This window comes from Manis pentadactyla, chromosome 5, assembly GCF_030020395.1.
Source record: "Manis pentadactyla isolate mManPen7 chromosome 5, mManPen7.hap1, whole genome shotgun sequence".
Classification (NCBI taxonomy): domain Eukaryota; kingdom Metazoa; phylum Chordata; class Mammalia; order Pholidota; family Manidae; genus Manis; species Manis pentadactyla.
This window is the reverse complement of record NC_080023.1, coordinates 49,504,191-49,512,779: the sequence shown is the minus strand read 5'-3', so window position 1 is coordinate 49,512,779 and position 8,589 is coordinate 49,504,191.

The window sequence follows — 8,589 nt, the reverse complement described above, 5'->3', positions numbered from 1 at the left end:
CACAAAGAAATAGATTTTACCAAGAACCCGAGTAAGCTTGGAAGTGGATTCTTCCCAGAGCCTTCCTGTGAGCTCAGCTGGCCTATCCTGATTTCAGTCTTGTGAAACCTAGAGCAGAGAAACCAGCCAACCCAACTTCTGATTTAAAGAACAGAGAGGTAATAAATTTGCATTGTTTTAAGCTGCTAACAATACCAAAAACACTAAAACATTTGTGAGAATGTCATTGTCTAATATTCTGTGTCAGGTAACATACACTGGCATTTACATAGTTAATCCCTTGCATCTGAAAGCTATTGTTTAGGAATAATTTCAAATAAAGATACACAAAGTAATAGATGAAGACATAATAGAGTAATTAGGTCTAAATATGAATGAGTAGAAAGCCCCATATTTTATACATAAAGTCTAAAATTGTTTGACAACTGCTATTGGATCATAACCTTAGCCAAGATGTGCCAGAAAGAATGAAAATCTTCCTAATCTTGATGCCTAAGGGCATGGAGTATAGCTTTCTATTTACAGAAAACTTTTCCTATGAATCATGGATGTCTCTAATTTTAGTATTTAAATAGTCTTTATATGAGCATGAATGAACCATTATTAAGGCACATAGATTTTCTTCTTAGTCATAGTCATAGGTGTGGCTCCAGAGCCACACAATTGTTATTGCACTCTTTGTCTAATTTAAAAAAATGTGATGACTGCTATAGATTAAAAGTAAACCTGATTCTCTTTTACCTCTACTATACATTTTTAGTAATCTAAGATTTCTTTACTAATCTTTATCACATTGCCTTCAAAATTTTCCATTACAAAAAAATATTGCAGCGAATGACCTTGGGAAGACATTTATCAGCATCTCTGATTACCATTATCTGCTAAGGACTCTAAAATTAAAACTTTTAATCTGCTTTTTCCATTGACAGTCTCTCTTATCCAGCTATCGTGTTGGTATTGGTATGTATACTCTGAAACAAAATACACAGTAAACACTTTAAAATTTTTCTTCCAAAATTCTTTTGATTGCCTCAGTATCTCATTAAATAGTGCCCTAGTAAATAGTCATACCACTTAATTATTCAAACAATAGGTATTTTTTCTTGTTGCTCATTCATACCCAATCCTTTACCTAAAATGTATGTCCCATATTTATCTACTTATTATACCTCCACAACTACTACTTAGCTGGAAACATTCTTATCTCTGACCTGGATAACTCTGATATTGTTCTTACTAGTTTCCCTAATTCTGCACTTAACCACCCTCTCCTTCCCACCATGGCATTGAGAATGGCATTTTAAAACTAAAATTAGATTATGTAACTTCATTCTAAAACTCTCCAAATTACTTTTCAATAGACTTAAAGTTCAAACTTCTTATGGTGGCCTTTGGGGCTTTACTTATATGTTCCTGAATAACTCTGACTTTGTTTCCTGCCTTTCTTGGTGTATGTTGAATTTGGTCCTATTGAACCTCTTCCTGTTCTTCAAATGTAACAAAGTTGTTTCAACTTGACTCTATAAATATATACAGAGCTCTTCAGAGACCACCCTTGACTATCCTATCTTAAAGTGACTTCATTCTGCATTATTTAAATGGTTTTCATTAAGGTACTATATTATATGACTTTATATATACAAATGTATATTTTTTCTGACTCCCCTCTCTCTTGACTACAAATTCCATATTAGTAGTGGCATTATTTTAGTGTCATGCTATATTCCAAAATCTTCTAAAGGCATTAAGCACATAGTAGTCTTTCAATAATATCTGGTAAATAAATGGATAAGTATTTTCAGAATGAATTCTAGAAGTGCAAACCCTGGACCAAATGGTGTAAAATTTGTTTCCTGAAACAAAAGCCAAATTTCTTTCATAAATATTGTTTTAACTTTTAGTTCAATGGATGATGAGAGTATCTTTTTCGAACACTCATCAAATAAAATGGATTACATTAAAAAGAAATACTGCCAATTTTTGGGTAAAAAAATGATATACCTTTTGATTCTTTATTATTATTATTATTATTATCTATTTTTGAGATCTCATCTTTGCTGCCAGTTTATATTTCTTCTTTTGATCTCGTTTTACCAATATTTTTAACTTTGGTTGAACATGAAAATACCTTGTAAGTTAAAAGTACCTAATATCTAGGTTCTCAAAATTCTGATTTAATTTGTCCAGAGTGGGCCCTGGCATTTTTTTAAAAAAGTGCTTCAGGGGTCGATAATGTTTAACCAGGGTTTTAAGAACAACTGAAATTCATTAATAAATATTTTGTGAACTATAGCATGAAGTCCTATTTGAAATGCTAGTTCTCTGGAAGTCAAGGACTTTGTGGTACTTTGTTACTCAGTTATCCTTAAATTAATACCCTCTACATCATAGGAAAAAACATGTTTTGTCATGGTTATGATTACTGACACCAAAAACTGAATGGGGACTTACTAATTTGTATAATAGTTTCAAGGAAATTGTTGAAAGAGTTAGATCCCAAATTAAATACAAAACTAATGAAGTGCTTTGTGAAGTAATTGGAACATAATAAACATTTAAAAAACATTAAAAATGTTTCTACTACAAACATTTTGTTTTTATTTGAACCAATATTAACATGACAGTGTGCTAGTTTTAACTCTCCTGTTAATGTTGGATAGGTGGGATAACAACATTGCGACATCTGAGGATCTGAACCTAAAATGCCAGTTATCCAATCAAGATACTATTACCTTGGTTACTCAGTTTTGAGAGAAATCTTTTTCTATTAGGAAATAAATCAAGGACTATAGAGTGTCGAAGGATTGTGTGACATCTTGAGAGTTTGGTGGACTAAATATTTAGAAACTGCTTTTGGACATGATTTTACCTCCTTCTTGCTTCTGAGAATTGGCTCTTCTGATCTGCAGTGGATATCAGCTGTGACAGCACCAACTGGCCCCAGAGGCTCATATGGAAATACATAGAAACTTCATTTGGGGCACAGATGCTACCTCTTTGCCAGATTTTGTGCCAGGAAAAAAAATATGAATGCAAATCTTATCTAAAGCATTCTAATTATGGGGAAAAAAATTCTTCTGAAACATAGCAGAAAACATTTATTGAATTTGTAATAATCCTGGGCCTTTCCTCAAATCAACCTTTATAGCCTGAGGTTCATACTTGAGTGAGAATCAACCCGTCCTATGCAGAAGGCATTGGGCACAGGCTTGACACCTGACATTCTCAGCCGTTTCACGCCAGGCCTATCTGAAAAGCCTCCTGCTGCCATCCTCTAGTTCACATTCCCTTCTGTCTTTATGCTGAGGAGGCGCCGATAGCAGCAACCTCGGTTATGGCAGTTGTCTTGGCATGAATGCTCAGTTATTCTGTGCTCTGGCTGCTCACTCTGGCTGTTGGCAGACAGAGAATAACAGGCTGTGGAATCAACCCCATTAGTGTCAACCTAATCCCCTGTAATGGGAACCCCCCTGGCCGGGCTTAGGCACCATTCCCCACCCCCTGTCAGGGCAGCAGGCCTCCCCGCCTAGCAGAGGCTCCAGCAGTTACTACAAGGGGTGATCGCATTGCATTTGCCGCCACCTTTTGTGGAAAACCAGAAAAATGTGTTTGGGAGTCTGAATGTTGCACATCAAAGACTGGGAAAAAATCTTAATTTTTATAGTGAAAGGAGATTATTGAGATATGTTTGCATCTGTAGTCCTAGATGCACCTTTTTTAGAACAAAACTGTTGGAGCTATTGCTATTACAGTACCAGTATTCAAGAGAAAGTATAAGCTTTTTGATCAGGACTGTGTCCATGTGAGAGACAGATGCAGAGAAAGAGACAAAGAGAAAGGATGAGGATGGTGAACACTTTTATTACATTTTCTAAAGGGGAGGGACAGGAAGAAATTTAATTAATGTTTGCTGAGAGTGGAGACACTGAGACTGACAAGAGATAGTGCATAGCATTTCTGATTATTAAAAGTTCTCAGAATGTTTTATTAAGAAATGGAGCTTTTTGACTAAGTTCTCTTTTAAGAAAAGAGAATGAGCTTGATGAACAGCAATCCCTTAACATAGAGTTAAAATGGCCTTTAATAGCCCACAAAGCTTTTTGCCCACTTTCTCAGCCTTTCTGGTTCAGATCATTTTGATCATCAGAATACACTGAAACTCACAGAAACCTGTGGTTTTTGTCAGTAACACACAGCAGTCAAAGTCTAAATATCAGCAGAAAAACAATAAATCACCCCTCAGTGTTGTTCACCAATGGCAATGGCCTTGTACTCCCGAGATATAATGAACATTGAACAACAGAGCGAGAAGCATTAGAAGATAGAGAGCTTGACTCTGGAATCTTCCACCGTGACAGCATGGCTACAGGCAGCCACATGCCTTGGAATTTCCAAGTTCTGTTTATGGCACTATGATCCTTACTGATACGCTCCAGTAAACCCTGGCCCCCTTCTGGGTCAGCTGCTCCTTGATGCAGCACCTGTGTATGTACCTGTGGGCCTGAAAATAGCAACAGCCTAAACTACATGGCAATCAAAAGCAAACCCTGTCGTGTTCACAGTTTGCATCTCTATCTAACTTCTCATAAGGAAACCCACTTAACATACTTCCCCAGATTTCCATAGGTGGCTGCAGCACTGGATTCTTGTTTCTATGTGAGGGTATTTTTCCAAGAACTTAAAAGTTTTAGAGAACTGAGTCATTTTTGCCTAAATTTTCAGGATTCTGTGGGCTACCTTTGCAAGCTTTACATAATCAAGGTTTTTAATTGGGAGCTCTAGGGAGTGGGGGACAAACCAAACTTGCTGTAATTAAAAGTAATTGAGATCCTCAGTGGGATACTTACATCTCAGAAGGAAGAGCTGCAGAATGTACCTGAACAAGTCTCCATTTACCTTCCATCTCCTCTCCACAGTTAGTACAACCAGTAGAATAGGAGAATTCTTGATTTTAGTAAGGAAAATGCTTGGTTTGGACCCTTAGAAGAGTCCGAAGTCCCTGTTTGTTAGCTTTTGTGCCCAGAGTTTAGAATCATTTACATCACTCTAACTCCACCCAGTTGAACAAGTGGAAAACAATGGATAGGAAAGACTTTGTAAATCCTAACAGAGCTACCCCTTATAAATATGCATATATGGGTATGAGAGGTCTGAGCACAATAAATTAGACTTCACTAGAGACTTTTATATGCAACTTTGACAGCCATTTCTTTTTATAAAAATGTCAGATTGTCCATCTGGAATTTCATTTTGTGATAAGAACTATGCCAAAGAATTGCAGGCTCACGAGCCAAGGCAGATTATAACTTCCTCTGCCTTCTACTAAAACTCTAACGCAAGCATGAATTGTGATGAGATGATAGTAATAGTGGCATGTACCTCAGCAAGGATGTCCAAAACTTCCAAACTCAACACTTACTCCTAATCCTCCTTAGGACCCTCCAACCAGTTCTTTCCTACTATCCCTCTAATACCCTCCATGTCTACATTCAGAACTGCATAAGGCAGATGTCCCTTGTAACATCCCGAAAATGACATTCAGGAGGCAGAGTTGGTTTAGACACTACAGAAACCTGGCAAGTATTGCTGTACTGAGAGAAAGCAACTAGACTACATATAACTGTACCCTTCTCTCATGCAGTTTCAATATTTTCTATGACATTCATAAATGCAGAGATGAGAAACATTGTGCTATGAATAATCTTATCTGAAAGAACATTATAAAATACCCCATAGCCATCTTCTGCCTCTTGTGTAGCGGAATTTAAGCCTTAGATATTTCTGAAATATATATATTGTTCAATCACAATGATTTCCTTTTTTGTGTGTTTAACATAATTATTTTAGAGATTCTTCCATGCTGTTGACTGAATCAATAGCTCATTTTGTAAATTGCTCAGTAGTATTATAATGTATACATATGCCACCAGACAGTGCCCATTCACTTATTGGACATTTGGATAGTTTGCAGTTCATGACTATTCTAAATAAAGCAGCTCTAAACATTTTTGCACAACTCTCTCTATGTATAGCTTACTTTATTTCTCTGGAGTAAACACTTAAGAGTGGAACTGTTGAGGCATAGAGTAGGTGATGAAATAGCTACTTTTCCAAAGTAGTATTTTATGCTTTAATAGAAATTTTAGTATTTCATTCTGATGAACTCTGCTTATCATTTTCTTATGTCCAAGCCCATGAAGATATTTTTCTACAGTTTCCCAAAGAAATTTGTATTTCCAGTTTTCATAGTTAAGTCAATAATCAGTTTCAAATTAATTTTTGTATGTAGTGTGAGGTAGCTCTTGCAGTTTATCTTATTTTACATGTTTATCCTGTTATTCCAGTATCATTTGTTGATTTCCCTTTCTCAACTGAATTGCATTGCCTCTCTGATGGAAATCAAGTTTCTGCAGTTTTATTTCTGTACTCTTTATTTCAGTCTAGTGAATTATTTTTCTATACCAAAACTTCACTGCGATTACAGTAACTTTTTAGAAATTCTTGAAGCCAGACAAGGTATGTCCCCTGAACATATTCTTTTTTAAAAATGTTTTTCTAGTTGTAAGGTGATTAAGCTCACCATGTACAGCATTGTGATTATAGTTAACAATACTGTATTATATATTTAAAAGTCACTAAGAGAGTACATGTTAAAGATCCTCAACACACACACATACCCACAAACTGTAGCAATGTGAGATGATGGAGGTGTTAATGAACCTTACTGTGGTAATCATTCTACAATATATGCATATATTATATCATCACATCATACACCTTCTTAAATTTGCACAATGTCAGATGTCAATTATATCAATAAATACCTGGAAACATTTTTAAAGTAGTTTATGATAGATCTTTGCAATTCTACAGTAACTCTGAATTAGTTTCTGAATTGCTACCAAATTTTTTTATTATGTTTTTGATTGGGACTATATTGAAAGGTATGGATCAATTTGGGGGAACTAATATCTCAACAATATTTAGTCTTATAATCCACAAACATGGTATATTTCTCTATTTATCTAGGCCTATAATTTCTCTTAACATTATTTTCCAGTTACCAGTGTAGAGTTTGGGCTTGTCATTCATTAGGTCTATCCTTAAATATTTTTATGAGTTTTTAAGTATCCATTTTCTCAAGGATAATGGTTTTGAGCTGCCTGTTCACCAATGTTTGTTTATTTCAGTAAAGTAATTCCAGTTATTCTCATGACCAGAAATGAAAAAATGCTAGAACAATCTTTTTGTAAGAGAAAATATTTTATGACTCCCACTGTTCAAAACATTGTTGTGGATCCTTATTTCAATTTCAGTAAAAGTCCTCTAAAGTTTCTACACAATTCACATACCATCTCTCCCTGGCCAACTCATTACCTGTCTTCCTGCTATTGGTATCATTCCAGTTACATTACCCTCATTGTTGTTCTTCACATTCTCTAAGCAAAATCCAATGGTCCATTTGCTCAAATGTTCTTTCTTCCTGTAATAACCATACACAAATGTTTGGCTGATTCTCCCTCATTCTTCAGGTCAGTGTACATATATCATCCTCCCAAAGGGGTCTACCCTGATAACCCTATTAGATATATGAAACTGGTCTTGCTTCTGCCTACAAATACCAATCCCTTTTACCTTATTCTATTTCATTTCTTTTTGACAATAACATTTGTCACTTTTTAACATACTTGCATGTTAACTTTTTTATAAAGTTTATTCTTTAGGGTCTTTGTTAGTATAGCATATCTGTCAGTGCCCTATCTCTATCCAGTAGACCTTTTACTGTACTCCTGCTCATACCCAGTTTCTTCATTTTCTGAACTTTATGGCTTCCCTCTGGATCTGCAGAAGGCTGTTCTGTGTGTGGCAGACAGAATGTGTGGAGAAATTAACATCCCAAAAGCAGCTCTCAACCAACTCACATGAGTTAATCCATAAATATGCCAGCTCTCTTAGTCTTTCTGTGGATAATTCTCCAGGCTGTGTTCTTCACTCTTTCCCAAGGTTTCTGCACAGGCTAAATGGCGATCACCCCTATGATAATTGGCATAATTCATCATTGATTGGTTGCCTTTCCATTCCTAATTTAATTGCACACTACCACACCTTCCAAATCATCTCCTAAATAAATTACTTGCACTTAAATGCCTTCCTTACTCAGGATCTGCTTCTGAGGAAGCCCAAAGTAATAAGTCAACTAGAGTATAAGTTTCCTGAAGTCAGGGACCTTTTTCTATTATTATCATCATTATTTTTCTTTTTTTTTGATGTAAGAGTATAGATTCTTTATTCTATTCTTATATCAAAGACGGTTTGTTTTCAGTCCCAGAATATTCTATTAATTTCCTACTTATCCACATGCATAAGCAGTATGACCAATGGCTTCAACACATACGCCGGTACAGAAAACCCCTTACCCATGGAGAATCATGGAGAACCATGTCACAGTTCATTTTCTTAACAACAGAGCCAAGGTCAGACAAGCTACTCACCTCTGAGAAACCTTGAAATGGTTCAATATTGCCTTAAAATGATTTCTTGGCCCACTTCTAAATACTAAAATTGGGGATGGGACAAGTATCCAGTTGA